The sequence below is a fragment of the Marmota marmota genome, unplaced genomic scaffold, assembly GCF_001458135.2.
Source record: "Marmota marmota marmota unplaced genomic scaffold, marMar, whole genome shotgun sequence".
Classification (NCBI taxonomy): Eukaryota; Metazoa; Chordata; class Mammalia; order Rodentia; family Sciuridae; genus Marmota; species Marmota marmota.
Genome location: NW_026000164.1, coordinates 14,214,150 through 14,230,417, shown reverse-complemented (window position 1 = coordinate 14,230,417; position 16,268 = coordinate 14,214,150). Strand labels below are relative to the sequence as shown.

Below are 16,268 nucleotides of genomic sequence, written 5' to 3'. Positions count from 1 at the left end.
ATATATAATCGGTATAATGATAATGTAGCTTTGCTGGCATTTAATATACAAAGAAGTCTTTTGGAAAGTGAAAATGTGAGTTTCTTTTTTTATTTTAATGAGCTCTGGGGATTTGGGTGAATCATATTCCTGGATTAAACTAAATTATTCACAAAATACCAATTCTAGGCAACTTAGATGATTTTATCTGGTGCTGATAACAGATAATAACTAGAAGTTGTGAGGGATATAGAGGAGGTCTCAAGTGAAAGCAGAGGCCACATGTTTTACAAATGATAGCACTATTTATTTAAATGTATCAGCAGTAGGGAGAATTGACTTTTTTAAACATTTCACTGTCTTTTCCCCAATTTTTGTCACAGTTTATAATTCCATTAGTATTCATATTTCCCTTTTTTTGTATCAGAGAAGGTATAAGCTTCTTCATGGGTTAAATACTAGTTTAAGGTCAGATTTCCAGCTCATGGAAAATGGAACAGCAACAACAAAACTGAAGACCTAAATCTTTCAGATAAATAAAAATAAATAATAAAAGCATGGCAACAGGGCAATGTTTTGAAGCTATCTGTATTTATTTGGCTCATAAAAGCAAGACCTCTCTTGCTACATATCCTTGAATGGTGACATCTTACAGGAATGAAGATTGTCCTTAACAGTCAATATTCATAGTAGTTTAAATGACAAGATTTTGAATTAGTGAAGTCCTCACTATCTTCTAAGAAGTCTTTAAAAAACAGATTAATTCACAGGTTAAGTAGCTAAAATACTTTATTGCTCTTGCAGAGATTATGAGTCAGCAAGTTGAAGATGACTCCCAGGAATCTAGATTTTTAACAAGCACCTGACATGATCATGAAGTGGATAATCATATTTTACATAATTGTAGAATGAAAAATTGGAAGCTAAGGGGCATTGAGGAGGAAAACAGAAAGCTCAGCTCCATGTGGGTTCTCCATCCCCAGGTGCACCAAGGCCCAGAGAGAGAGTACTGAGTTGTGGCCGGAGACTCTTTGATTCCCTAGGCAGATTCTAGTGTCAGTGATGAATCACAGTTCAGGAGGGCAGCCATAAATAAAGATGCTTCTCTTCCATTTTCTATGGAACCTACATACCTATTTGTTTGACTGGAGCACAATGCCATCTGCATACCTTATGTCCTTAGTTCTAACCGCTTAAGAAATAAGTATGCCCTTTTCTTTTCTAAGACTTGATTCATCTTTTCTCTTTCACAGTCCTCTTCTTTGTGTATCTTCTCAGATCATAAATATCTTCATGACTCTGAAGCTCCTCTGTTCTCTTCTATACAATGTTCTGTCTAGATTTTCTGGGAGACCTAGTTGAATGGAGCATCTGGCCCTCTTCCTCCTTCTCTCTCTCAGCCTCAGATAGGGGAGGGACAGTGTATCTGAGACAACTGTATTAAAGGTGAAAAGGGATGCATTTGGCTGTTAGTATTGCAAAATGTTGGAGCACCATGATTAACCTGAATAACACATTGATACAATATCAAATCTCCTCTATGAATCAGAACATTGTAATAACTTTTCCTGATGTTATTGTTTACTCTTAATCATCAGGATGATTCTTCTGTTTTAATAAAAGAAAAGAAGCTTTTTCCTACCTCACCATCCATGCATCCCAATAAACAGGATGAAATTCTGTAGGAAGGCAAGCTTCTTGTTTCTTGATTATTTAATTAACTACTAAGGAACTCTTTACAAGGGTCAAGACGTGGAGCTAAAGAATTACCTGAAGGATAATTTCCCTCACTTTTCACAAAAGCTAAGCACAGAACAATTTGATTGATAGGAGAAATTAAATAAATTTCATACACAATTTCATGTTGTTGAACTTGTACTTTCCTCAGCACTGTTGACTGTGGAAAAAGTTTCTACCAAAACCAGCATGAAAACAGGGAAAGAGAGAAATTGCACTTAATTGTATTCTTTTGAGGACTTCTGGTTTTATTTTAGGGAGAAGATAAAGAGCAACCCTGGGGCCAAAGCATGTTTCCCAGGTAGGTCTGCTGCTTTCTTGCTTTATCCTCAAAATTACTTTTCTACCAGACTTTATCAGTGGAGTGTGCAGTTGTGTCTTTACATGTAAGTCGAAATATTAGAACTTTTCCTCTTTCTTTCTTTCTTTCTTTCTTTCTTTCTTTCTTTCTTTCTTTCTTTCTTTCTTTCTTTCTTTCGTCCTTAGTACTGAGTACGGAGGTGCTGAAGGAAAGGAGAGTTCTGGCTGATGCAGGTTGAAGTTCTCTTGTCTCTGGCGAATAGGTGTCACTCAAAGGTAAACAAAGAGGCCCAAGTTTGCCTTTAGTTTAAAGGGAGCATGGATGGATATTTTGTGTGACTAGATATTTCCATATAAAGGGAAATTTCAGACTTTTGAACAAGATAATTTTCTGTGACAATAACAAGGACCAAAGAAAGATGAAATGGCATCTAAACTGTTTCTCATGTCGACAAAATTTAGGGTCATTGCCAATTCTTTACACATATTGCCCCTGTCCCTCCCACCCAGTCTTAGTGATGTTTGTTTATTTTGCTTCTGGAATCTGGACTTTGGGGCTCTTTCTCAGTAAATATGAGGGTCTCAGTTTTAGAGTGAGTTTGTAACTTGGGCATCAGACCCACATCTAATGTTAAAAATCAGTTTTTAAATGGTATCGGTTTACTTTACTTATCACAAACAGCTTCTTTAAGAGAAGCTGTTTAATGTCATTATATTGTTTGATATTTAATTTTGATAAAGTCAAGGAAAAACAGGGAATTAAATGAAATGAAGGTAAGTCTCACTCTCCCTCAGTGTTCAGAGAAAGGAATTGGGAAAAGCAGAGTTTGTTTGGGAGGGATGTGTCTCAGGTGAGGTTTAAAACCACCGTCTTGGCCACAAACCTCCTGACAGAGTCCACTTTACAGACTTCACATTTGAAAGTTTGACAGGCAGGCTTCAGGGTCTCCTGGGAGCTCTTTCTGGGCATGGAGATGAGCCGAGTAGTCTCATATATATAGGATGTTTCTGTTGAATAGAAAACCACCAAGTGTGGGTAAAATGTTATTGTTTAATCTCTTTCTATTTCATATAGCTTTATCAGTTCTGTTGTTGTCTAAATTAATCTCTCTTACTTAATGCTAACCTCTGCATTGCAGACACACGAACAGAAGACTAAAGGACCTAATTGTTCTAAGGGTTAAACCATCAGCAGACAAATTCTGCCCCTGTTTACATGTCCATTGTCAACTCCATTTGTTTGTATACCCCAGGTCTCCTGAGAATCATTAGTGTCTATTGGTAAATGATAATACCAGCTAATTTTTTACAATTAATTGAAATTTCACACTCTTACACTTCAATATCAGTCAATATTTTTACATACTGACACTTTTAATCAAGGATTATCTTTCACAAGGGAGCTACAACAGGGCCCTAATTAATTAAAGTGATAATTGCTTCTCTCACCCTTGCAGTTTGTTAGTTACATAACACATTCTGCAGGAAATTCACATCTTTAACATTCCTTTTTAAAATTTCCCCATTTTTAAAAAGATTCTTCAGCTTCTACCTCCTTAAGAATATACTGAAAATTCAAATTATTTGGGTTTTTTTTTTGTTTTAATTTTCTACCAGTGGTACAGAAAGGAGGTCATGTTTATTTTCCAGTGAGTTTCCACATTCAAACAAAATAAAATGACATCTTTCTATCATTGAAGTGTTCTGATTGAATCCCAAGAGTCATTTTCATAGAAGACAGAGTGGTAGTCAGTGTCTCCCACTTTGATGTTCTCTAGCTTCTTTTCGGTTCTTTACTACAGTGCAAGTTCCCACGGCCCATTTCTTCTGGGTGTTTTTCCGTATCCCAGTCCTCAGCTACTTAATTGGCCCTGCCTCTTTTTAGCTTTTTCAGTGTGCACGTAAGGTTTTCTTAAATTTTCCTGTCTGTGTTGGTCTCATCAATTTAGGAGACACCAAATCTAGATGCTGTCTATCATCGGCAGCCCTGCCCTCTTCTCCTTTAATAGATGTTGCTCTCACTCCCATCTTTTGGCACCTCTTGGTATCTGAAATGCATTTTCAGAAATAACGGATGGCACTGCCAAATATATGAGCTGATTTCCCTAAGTCTGGGGAATCCAGAGCCTTGAAATCCCTGCACTATATATTGGTCAGATTTTCTAAAGGTCATTCCTGTTTGCTTCTGTTAATTAAATTAGTGCGACTTTTTAGTTTCCCTCGTAGCAAGCATTTGACCACATTCTAAAATTATTATTTCTCCCAAACTCATGTGTTCTTACTTCACATTTCTAATACAATTGAAATGAGACTTGATACCGAGAGGTCAGTTATCTAATGTTCAAAAATTTCCCCTTCTATGTAATTATGGAAAGACATCTTTTTGCACTTTCTTTTTACAAAAATAGAGTTATTTTTTTTGGGGGGGGAGCAGTTTTAAATTTACAGAAAAATACAGTGAAAGACACAGACTTTCATAGACTGCCTGTTCCCATGCATGCAAAAGTGTCCCCTATGATCACTGTGCCCTAGTATATTTGTTCACAGTCCCTGAACCCACCTTGACATGTCATCACCCCTCAGAGCCCATTGTTTACTTGAGGGCTCATTCTTCCTGATTCTTTTTCTCTCTTTTTGGTTGGAGATGGGACTTCACCCCAGGCTGGTCTTCTGCCTTTAAGTGGTCCTCCTGCTTCAGCCTCATGAGTACCTGGCATGACAGGCGTATGCCACTGAGTCCACCTAGGGTTCACTCTTGGTGTTGTACATTGTATGCATTTGAACAATGTATAATGGCATTTGTTTATCCACATGATGATGTGGATAAGTGTCTTTCCACTTCCCTAACCCCTGACATCCCTTATTAAATCCTTTTACCTTCTCCACAGGTTAGTCTTCTCTAGAAAGTCTTAGATGTCAGACTGGCTTCTTGCACTTAGTAACAAACATTTAAGTCTGTTCTGTGTCTTTTCACGGCTTCATGGTTCATCTCTTTTTAGAACTGAATAATATTCTTTTTTTTTTATCAGTAACGGGTTTCCCTTGTTCCTTGAGGGTATATTTTAGCTGTATATTAGAAAAATGTATTTCCTTTCAGCATGCATATTATTTCATTCTTGTACTAGATTTTCCTCTAATCTTTAATTTCCATGTTCTTAAATTCTGTAACGTTCCAAAAATAATCACATAACTTGTGTCCTGAATATTTTAATTCTATCTCTTCTTCCTCTTCCTTTAATATACCCTCTGCCTAATTCAGTACTTAGAGGGAGCACTCTCATTTGGAATTACATAGTGTTCATTAAACTAGCTTTATTTCCTCATGAGGATGTTGTTGTTATTGTTGTTTTTATAAGTTTTTAGAGTAATTCAGGCAATAAAATTCTTTACCTTTGTGTTGAAGGATTTAAATGGTCTGTTTACCCAATTTGGGCAAACTGTTCTGCTCCCTTGAATCTAAATTCAAGAGGAGGGGAGGAGAGGATGTCAGGGAGCTGTTTCTTTTCCATTTCTCCTCCTCAGTTGATCTCCCAAGACTCAGCAGTCATGGTCATGATGAGGCCAGGTTAAAAATGCTGGCGACCTAGAGGCCAAGAACATTGCATGAAACAGCACACTGACCCCTAAATGAGAACACTTTACCAACAGCAGATAGGGAACTCTGCTTTCTATTTGAGAATTAAGAGAAATCCTACTAGGTCACTTAGTGTCCCCTGGGGTGTGCCCTTTTCTCTTCCCTCTACCTTTAGGAAAATTGATGTTATTTAGTGTGTTGATCTAGTCATCCCAGCTGTTTAGACACGGGGTATGCACAGGATAGCTAATGATACCCCCTATTTAACTTGACTTTGACATCTTCACTTGGGCCTGTTCTTTATCTTACACACGTACTTGATATTTCAGCTCCTTCACACAGCAAAGTTCTCCTGATATACTCTGATTTCATTAGGAGAAGCCTATATTATGAGAGCTGGATTTCAATGTCATTTATTTTTCTTTCTCACCTTTTATTTCTCCTTCTCATTTTCTTTTTCTTTCTTCTTTTCAGTTTTGAATCTTATTCTTGGCACAATAAACATTATTTAATGATGATTTTAAATGGTGTTCTGCTAACAGTTTCAAGTTTCCTACTATTCCAAACTACTTCTGTTCATTTCCTAAGTTGATGTTTTCTGAAATAATTCAAAGAAACTCTTTCTAGGTAAAATTTACCTTTCAGAATTAATCTTTCCTTCTGACACATTTTCTCACTTTTGAAAGCATCACTGCATCTAAACTTCAGCAGAGTTTCCTCAGGCTGCTTATGTAGCGTTATTCTGGTTAAACTGAATCCGATTAATCTCAAGCACATGAACTTCCAAAGACAGCAAACTCTAATTTTTATATATAACATATATTGAAAGAAATCTAGCCAGAAACTAATCACATATGATTTAAATAGATCTTTCCACATATTAGGGATAAATTTACTACATTTTCTCTTCTTACTTGACCCTATCTAAGAGATATGTGACAAAAGATGAAAAGAAATTTACATTATGAAACTACGTACCATTCTGAATAACTTGCCATGTGTAGCCTTAAGAATAAAACCTGGAGTATGGATTTATTTGTCCTTTTATTTACTCATTCACTCAGTATTTTCTGAACATTTTCTTCCTAACAGTGTGTTTGTGTCCCACCTTGTCCTTTCTGCTGGGGATGCTTGCTATCTTCCTATCACTAGGGAAGAAAAGGCCCACTAACTCCTGCAAACACAGACTTAACACTACTTGATAATAGCACTACTGCTATCCCATAGCTATGGTGGACCTGTGCTCCCTTGCAGGGTGACTTCCATTGGCCACCACTTTTTAGGAGCTTAGAGAGAGAAGGTTTCAACAACCCCTTTCCCAGGCTACTTCAAAGAGAATTTGATCACTGTTAGTTTATCTTTTCCCTCTGCCCTCACAGTCTCAATGGTTTAGTGGAGTGTTCATCATTGTATTGTTTGAGACCTCTGCTCTACACCTAAGGAGATGTTGACCAAGAAACAGTGGTGAGTTGTCAGGAAGGTTACCATGATTCAAGGTGATAGAGTCAGGAGCTGAGCCTGAACATCCTGATGCCTAACCTTAATTTCATCATCCACCATGACTAAGCTAATTTTAGAATTTAATTCCTCCTGAGCAAGACCTGATTCTATAAATCCTCCTTATTTTTTTCTCATTTTTCTGGGATTTTTTATTCTTTTTCCAACCTTATGTTTTGTTTTGTTTTTTTTTTTTCCCACTGATATTTCATCAAGGTATTCCATGATTTAGAACTAATATTTTTTGGAAAAGCTGGGATTCAAAACTAAGAGATTTTCAAAACTTCAGTGACAGCTTTGAAATGGTGCTGATCCCTTGGAACATGTGTGAGCCACTAAACCATCCCTGGTTCAGCAAGCAAAACTCTATGGTTTTGGAGATATCATGTAGTCATTTTTTTTGTTATTGATTTACATGTAAATAATTAGAGTTTTTATTAATCATTATAGTTTTTGGACCAATAATTTAAAAAATAATATTGGTGCTAAAAAAAAAAAAACAACAAACCATAAGACCTTTTAGTTCACTTTAGTTTCATGAAATCAAGAATAATTGAAAACCACACAATATACTTGTTCTCTGTAGATGTATTACTGTTTCAGAAATCCTAAGGAAGGATAATAGACTAACTCTTATAAAACTACATCAAATTCAAGTTCTTTCTTCTACTTTCTCATTTCAAAAATTGTTAGGAAGCTGTTATCACTTCTACTGGCCCATTTGTAAAAATTGTCCATGCACTATCTTTGCAGTGAGCAAAGGAGACAAACTGGAATGCAGTATTTTGATGTCACCTCTCTTAATTCTTTCAACGTATGTTTTCTTTCGAATAGCAGATGATTTCTTCCATGATTCCTGTAACCATACATATAATTAGTTTTGCCATTAATCTTTTCAAAATGAAATGTTTGTATTTTGGGTCATCTTTTTGCTTTGCTTTTGATCTGGGGAGTGGGAAAGGAGAAGCAGTTGGTGATGAGTTGAAGATCTGGTGGTGTCTGAGACACTGAGTATTTCATGGTTCATAGACATTCACAGTGAGGTGATAGATGGCTCTCCCAGCCCCTGTCACTTACCCTGGGAACGTGATGTGCTTCTGGGGAATGTTGGGAAGGCACTTGTAAAGCTATTTTAAGAGGCATGTGGAACTGTGAGAGGATAGGGAAGTATGGGAGAATATGCCAGAAACCTTGTTTGTAAATACTGTATTCTCTTTAAGGGCTACTCTGTAGCAAAACCAAAAGGGAAAGCTTGCCAGGAAGTAAAGCTGCTTATCTTGACTCACTAGGAGAGAATTCCACACTCAATGAAGCCTGAAAATTAAAATTGAAACATTTCAACGAATGACAGGAAATTTGTTTTTCTGTTTATTTGTTTTCTGTGTTTCTTACATGAGCTCCCAACTTATATACTGGCTTGTGACATTAACAGGTACCAGTAATCCAACAGAAGACATATAGGACTTTGTTTTCAGAGAAACTGCATTTGAAGAGACTGAAAGTTAATTTGCTGCCATCTTTTTTAAGGAAAATGTTTCATTCATCTTAATATAAGTCCACAGGAAAGAGGATTTGGACAGGAATGGCAGTTCTTCCTTGGAAGATTGAGCCTCTTTAACAATGGAGCAAAAGAAACAAACATAACTCAAAGTTAACCTTTTTTTTTGTCTATGAAAGCACAAGGATCCAAAGACAATTGGGGTACAGCTTGCTTGCAAAGGGGAGCAGTCTTGGAAGCCCCCTCCAACTCCATCTCTACCTGGAAAAATAGCTTCCAATCCAGAGGTAGCTTATGTGAATATAAATAAGGAGGCTATCATCTATACTTAAACCTAAAAAGATTATCTTTCATGTCAGTATCATTTTCACTCATTTTTGTTACTCTTCATTTTAAAGCTTATTTTCCTTTTTCTTGCTATATTCAGTCAGTCCATTAGAGTATGGAAAGCACAAGGTTTGTAAGGGATAGATATTTCTGCATTAGAAATATTTGGTTATTCACTTGTTCTCCAACATTTATTGCTGCAAAATTAGGTGCATCCAGGTACTCTTGCTAGACATCTAGAATTCAAGATGAGGCATCGTAATTCTATGCCTTATAGTCTATCCTAGAAGATAAGGAGAAAAATAAATGAAACATAACATATGGATGCTAGAGGGAACTACGAAATCACGGAGGAGAGGGTGGGACTAAGCTAGCTGAAGCTTGGTTTAATAAAGCAGTAAAGCGTGAGTAGGGTCTTACTGAATTGACAGGAAGCAAGAAGGACTTCTCAGAAGAGGGTGATGCATGGTGCCATAGCATAAGAATGGAACATTGCAAGTCCTGCACATTTTTCTCACAGCCTAGGGTCATCAGGAGGAGAGCAGAACATTAGGATGGTCAGATCATAAGATAGTAAACAATTCCAAAGGTTTGGAGTTGCCCTGTCAGTTACTATGTGCAAACTCCTTCATCTAAAGGAAACATTTTACCTAAGTGATATGCCCTTCACTATTCTATTTCATTTGACACTCACCTAAGACAGTCATAGAAAATCTGAAAAGAATCATGACAGAGAGGATTAGTTAGACTGGTAAATAGCAACACCTAGCCTGATATCTGCCAACCGCACAGTGAAACACATGAAAACACAATGCAAGTTTTCTATTCCTATGATTTCACCACTCATAGCGTCAAATGATCTGAAGTCAAGTGATCTGGCTAGATCACTGGGACCATTCCTATGTGTATCCTAAAGCAAGTGGCCAAGGTATTGAAGGAAGCAGAACATGTATCCCATTGTTTCTGATCCCTTTGGAGAAGTAGGTGCACAGATAACTGCCTCTGATGCACTTTGAGGAATAATTTCAAAATTGGGAAGCAATGTGCCCTGACATCATGTGGTATGGATAAAGGGAACTTGCTTTACGCTGGTAGTTCTAATAAACGAATCTTGCCTCCCATTGTCCTGCAAGCATCCCTCCTCAATCAGGTGTCTCAGTTGGGTTTCAGAATACATGTCCACCATTCCATTCTTGTGCTATCCACTTGAAAAGTGATATTTGTGGGTTAAATATGGGTTAAAATAAGACTTCATTTTTTAAAAAGCTATAATTTGCTATGGAACAATACATTCGTCTCCTATTTTCATTTTTACAAAAAACCCAAAGGGTGGTAATAAAGAATTGAGGAAAATCAAAATTACTAACATCTCATGACTTGTCCAAGGTGACACAGCCTAGATGCAGTCTCATTGACACTGTCATTGACAGAAATGCCCTGAATGTATGACAAAATTAACTGGCCACTCATCTGTGATAAATCCTGTAGATGAATTTTGGAGAAGTTAATTAAGAGTAATGACTCTGAGCTTTTCCCTTGAACCACCCCCCCAAACTTTTCTCTAACCCCTCCAAAAAAAAAAAAAATCAGGGAATTTCATGGTAAAATTCAAACCTCACTGACACTGCCTCAAGGTAACTATTTTGCCTGAGGAGAAAGAGGATCTACCTGAAGAGTAGAGAAAGTCTCTGGTGCTTGATCTCTGTGAAGCAATTCCCTTGTGGGAGATACGTAAAGCATTTTGTTTTATTTTACTTGAAAATAACTTGTGATCTGATACGTCCCGCTTTACACTAGAAGAAGCAGATGTGGGGAGGAAATGTTCTTTGTCTTGGGAGTGTTTTGATGGCTACTCTTGATTTACAGAGACAACTCAAACTTGGGGATCTTTGGAACAGTCCACCAGACGCCTCTTTTCTCCAGGCCATGGTAAACTTTCCAGATCTTTCTTACTTGCTCTGGCTCTGTTAGGTGTGCTTCTTTATTCTACAGAATTTAAACAGAATTTTATCAATGAGCTGTCATTCCTCACAGATAAGCATAGCGTCAAGTCATAGCTTTGTCTATGAGTCCCTTATATGAAACCTAAGAAAGGTCTTACTCTCTTAAAATAGAGAGAATTCAAATTACCCCTCTTCCCTCTGCTTCGGCTATCAGTACACATCCCAGTCCCTGCTCTTTTCTGCATGGGGGAATAAGATTTGGGAAATTTCCTGAATCAATCCGTTCTTCAGCCTAAAGTGAGCAGTTGACTTGTGATGTTGGGAGTTGTGAGAATTCATTGAGAAATGTTATAGCAGTTTTCCAGAATATAATTATGTATATGAGTAGCAATAACATTTTTCAACTCAAATAATCTGCATTCGACATTGCACATAAAAGGTCTCTGGGGTAGGGAATGAATTTTGAGAAATGAGATATTAGCATTTCCTGCTCAGACTCTGTTGACAATAACTATGCTACAGTTTCCTTTTATTTAGCATGGGTTATGACTTCTTTTATTTCCTCCAGCAGGAAAATCTCAAGAAAGGTTATTCTTGTTTTAAAAAAAATGGCTCAGAAATTGCAAAGGAATGTTGATATGCCAATATAAATTGAAAGTAATTATTTATTAAAAAAAACAACTATTCAGTCTTATAACCCAGTTTGCAGTGTCCCCATTTCCTTCAAAATTATTGTTCTCCAATATGAATGCAATACTCCATATTGAAGGAGAGATGTTTTATGTTGGTGTGAGAGGTGGCATGGTCAGCTTTCAATGAGTGGCTTTCAGTGTTCTGGGGGCATGTACAAAAGATTTCAAGCTCCTGTTGAGCTGAGGAAGAGAACAACCCTCTAATATTTCTTAACATTTATGACTTTCACATTTTTGCATCTGTTTTGTCTTGATAATCTTGGAAGATAAGGATTAAGACTGATTTCCAGGTGAGGGACAAGAGTAATTAAGAATTTGCCCAATCTCACCTCCAACTCAGTTTTCCCAACTCAAATGAGGAACAGTTCTCCAAAAAAGAGCGAGTTTCAGGCCAACACTCATCCTGAAGCTTCCTCATTTCTATGATGGACTGTATTAATATCTGTACCTCTTACTTTGAGGTTTTTTCATGGATAAAAGACATTGAAAACATGTTTTAATAACTACGTGCTACATGCATGAAGCGTACTACAACTGTAATTGCTACTTACAGTGATTCAGCTTTGGATGAAACCTCTGGTGATGTTTATTTGGTTTGTTTAGATAATAGCACCATTATAAGGATGCCATTTTCTCTGTGTTGATTACATTTTAAAATTATGTTCCTTGTCTTGTTAGACATACTCCTTCCTGGTAGACCCAGAGACATTTCACAAATATAAGACATGGGCAGGAGGTCATGGCTTCCTTCCCATTTAACCAAGATTGTCAATGAAGAATAAAACCATCTCCTTGCTGTAGAGGAACTTGCCACGTCCAGCCATTCCTAATTGTTTTCTGCTCATGTCCAGCATGAACTTTACAATTAATTTTTCTGTATCTTTTCTAACTCAGGGTTGTAGGTTAAAGTTATTTCCAAATTATCAAGGAAATCCCTTCAAAACTGAGATAACATGCTCCTAATCTTGAAGAGAATTAAGAAATGTCTAGTTTGCATTTAAATATGATTTTTGGTAAGTGCTGACTTATATCTTGCTGATAAGGGTTAGAAAGGAGGCAACTGAAATGTGATCTAGGGAAAGGTGTGGGCACAGGGCGTCAGAACCATGATGTCTCCTTGACAGTGCTTCATGTCACTACTCTGACACAGGAACATGCTTCTGTGTGTGTGCGGCTAAGAATAACCAATATATTGATCAGGTATTCTGGGAATAACAAAGTGTCTGGACAAAGAGTATTCTGTGACCGTTGGCTACATTTCAAATTGAGTAGTTTTCCTTTGCAGAATCCCCAGAGAATGCTAGTGCTCAAAAGAAAATTGCCATGTTCTGCAGTTGTGAGAACTTGTGACTCAGAGGCAGAAAGATCATGAATAGAAACGGTCTGTTTACCGGGGTGTTCTAAGGAGAAGCCCCAGAAGGCTGCCTTCATTCTGGTAGCCAGAAACCACAGGTTCTGCTCCGGTGCATAACAGAACTGTATGGTGGTGGCTTCTGGCCCCAAAAAGAAGCCGGGTCACTACCCCAGCTCTATGGACATGAGGGAGGCTCTGACCCCTGGTTTTATGCAAAGACAGTTTAGAGCAATTAAAACTGCCCTTCACTGAGTACATATTAAAATACCACTGTGCTGTGGGTGTGTGTGCATATCCTCAAAGTAGCCCTTCCTCTGCATTTGTCCCCACTCTGTCTCCTTACCTCTCCCATGTCAAGAAATGGCACCACCATCCACTAATTTTCTATAAAACTTAGAACCTATTTCTTGAGAAAAAAACTTTCTCATTTTAGTATAGTTTTGAAATTACAGCAAAGATAGTACAAAGGCTTCCCATGTACCCATCACCTAGTTTCCTCTGTTAAGCTATTGTGATACTATGATATAGTTAACACTCATGAATCAATTTTGAAACATTGTTAGAATCTGTACTTCATTCAGATTTTTAGTTGCTACTCAATATCCTCATTCGGTTTGGGATCCTATCCAGATACTACAATAAGTTTAGTCCTTGTGTCTCTCCCCTCAGGCTCTTAGACACTATGACTGTTTCACCATAACTGACCTTCTTTGTTTTGGATAACCTTGACAGCTTTGAGGTGTTCTGGACTGAAATTTTGTAGACTGTCCTTCAATTTGGGTTTGTCTGATGATTTTCTCGTGGTGAGACTGGGAGGATGGAGCTTCAGGAAGGAAGATCAATCGGGGGTACCTGCTCTCCATGGGATCTATCACTTGATGATGTTTAAGTCTGACCCCTGACTGCAGTGCTCACTGTGACTCATATTTGACTCTGCCGCCATGCTCCTTATTGTGGCCTTCAGTGCATGACTGAGAACTTTTCACCTCTTCTATCTTAACTTGGACTGTTGCTGCTTAAACCAGATTTCAGCCACACTTATTTGTCTCTGAGCTTCGTGGGCATGATTTTCCCTTTTCTGCATTAAGGCTTCTATTTAGAGTATATGGTTTATGTTGTTCCTCCAGTGGAACATTCCATCTTGCCACCTCTGCATGAGTGCCATGGCAAACATCTTCATTTTCAGTTGGATCATCTGCCACTCATCAGAAAGCCTTTCTAGTGAATCTGGTCTAAAATCATAACCTTAGTTTAGGAGCCTTTAGCACCTTGTCTGTTTACTTCCTAGAATTTAATACAGGTATTTACCTAACTTTCACTTTATGTTTTTGAATCTCAGTAAGAGACAGACACAATAGCTGTCTAATTTACCAATGTGTTCTAAAATCATGTCTGATACATTAGGTATTAATATCACTTGACTGAATGAACCAATTGCAGCGTCTTAGATTAAAATAAACAACAAACTTGCAATTGAAAAATGAAGGAAAAGCCACTTGCACTGGGTATTTCTGATGATACCTTCTATTTAGGAAAAATCTCTTTGGCCTCAATTATTAAGTTGGTAAATTGTGCTTCATTTAATACATTTAATGCCATCTCTCCTCCTTGCTTTGTTGGATAAATGAAGATAGAGAAAACAAGATTTACTTTCTGTGAAAAATAAAGGAAAATCATCCTATAACTCTTCCATAAGGTGGTATTGAGGTCAGATGTGTTCGCACAGGCCTGTAATCCCAGTAGCTCAGGAGGCAGAGGCAGGAAGATCGTGATTTCAAAGCCAGCCTCAGCAAAAGCCAGGTGCTAAGCAACTCAGTGAGAGCTTGTCTCTAAATAAGATACAAAATAGGGCTGAGGATGTGGCTCAGTGGTCAAGTGCCCCTGAATTCCATCCCCTGTGCCGGAAAAAAAAAGATGATATTGGTCACTAGAGACCCCCTCTGGGTTGTCATACTTGATGATCCCTGAACAGAAAAAATTCATACAAATAGATGAAGCTCAAGGGGAAGAAAATAAAGGTGCCTGGCATAAGAACAAGGAGGAAGTCAGACCTACATACCAAACAAACAGAGCAAATAAACAGGTGCCCTTGAGGTCATCTGGACGCAGATATGATAAGGACCCAAATACCAAGAAAGGGAAACATTGAACATACTTAAAAATGTCTAAGGTTCTGCTCTGCTCATTGCCATTTAGGATCTGACCACTGTCCTTCCCAACTCTACCAACAGTGTAGCTATATTTTTCTTAATTCAGTGGTCTTGGGCTGCTTCATTTTTGATTGAGGAGGGGAGCAGGAATCCTGCAGTGACTTATCTGAAGAGGCAGGAAGCAGGTATCCTACTTCAACTACTCAGCATATCTTCAAAGACTCATTGGAATAGTCTATTGCCTGAGTTAAAATGATGTTATCATCAGTGGTTGATCAAAATGACATGGAGTTGAGAGGAGGCTGTAAATCCATGTCCTTCTGCCACTGGTTCATATGGAGGCCATGGATTTCAGCCTTCATGGTTACCCAAGCTAATTGCTGCCTGAGGGGTTGCCCTCTGTAGCATTTTTACTTCATCAAGAGGTTGTATCTAACCACCTAGATCACTAAGGATCTTGACTGCTGGATCCAACCTTGAATCCAGGTCTGTAGAAGACTGCTTTCCTGCAGTCCTCCATGAACGGAGGTGTAAGCATTTTAAGGAAGCCTTTCACCTGATCACATAACCACCTCTGCTTAGTTTCCATGTGTTGTGCTCAGCTTAGTTTCCACTATCTTCCGAGCTGTGGGAAACAGGAGATGGGCGGATGGGGTTGTGTATTTGTGGGCTCCCTATCTTCCATGAAGTGATTGTAATCAGTCACTGGTCCCAGACTACTCGTCCTTACAAATAGTCCTTATTATTTTTTTCCTGATTTTTTTTCCTTTTCGTTCTACATCTTCAAACTTTCTTTTTCTTTTCTTTTTTTTTCCAACTATGTGCTTCCCCTTATCTTGGCTTTTAAGTCAGGGGTCAGCCCATTATACCTTTGCTTTTACCCTAGAACTGTAATCTTATTTACAGAGGGCTTTTGGCTCTTCTTTGTTCTATCATAACCAAACTGTCCTCAGTTTGGAGGTGACATCCCTTCATATGAATCATTAGTGAAAACCATAGGCAAATGCAAATCATTTTAGAAAGTTAAAAAGAAAAGCATCTGGGGCTGGGATTGTGGCTCAGCGGTGGAGTGCTCGCCTAATACGGGCAGCATGCGGGTTCCATCCTCAGCACCACATAAAAATAGAAGCATTGTGTTGCATCCATCTACACCTAAAATATAATATTATATATATATATATATATATATATATATATATATATATATATATATATAT

The 16,268-nt window shown here is 37.9% G+C and overlaps 1 protein-coding gene across 6 annotated transcripts in view; it reads left to right on the top strand.

The window, feature by feature from the left end:
- Chrm2 (cholinergic receptor muscarinic 2) overlaps positions 1-16,268 on the top strand; it is a 132,089-nt gene that overhangs the window by 7,137 nt on the left and 108,684 nt on the right. For 2 of the 6 annotated variants that reach the window (XM_048786900.1, XM_048786896.1), the window contains exons 3-4: positions 1,974-2,017; positions 2,203-2,292. The exons of 2 other annotated variants lie outside the window; for them this stretch is intronic. The gene's annotated coding sequence lies outside the window, so the exon portion shown is untranslated. Of the gene's footprint in view, positions 1-1,973; positions 2,018-2,065; positions 2,293-16,268 lie in introns of those variants that run through there. 2 more of the 6 variants (XM_048786899.1, XM_048786901.1) reach the window with 2 other exon arrangements.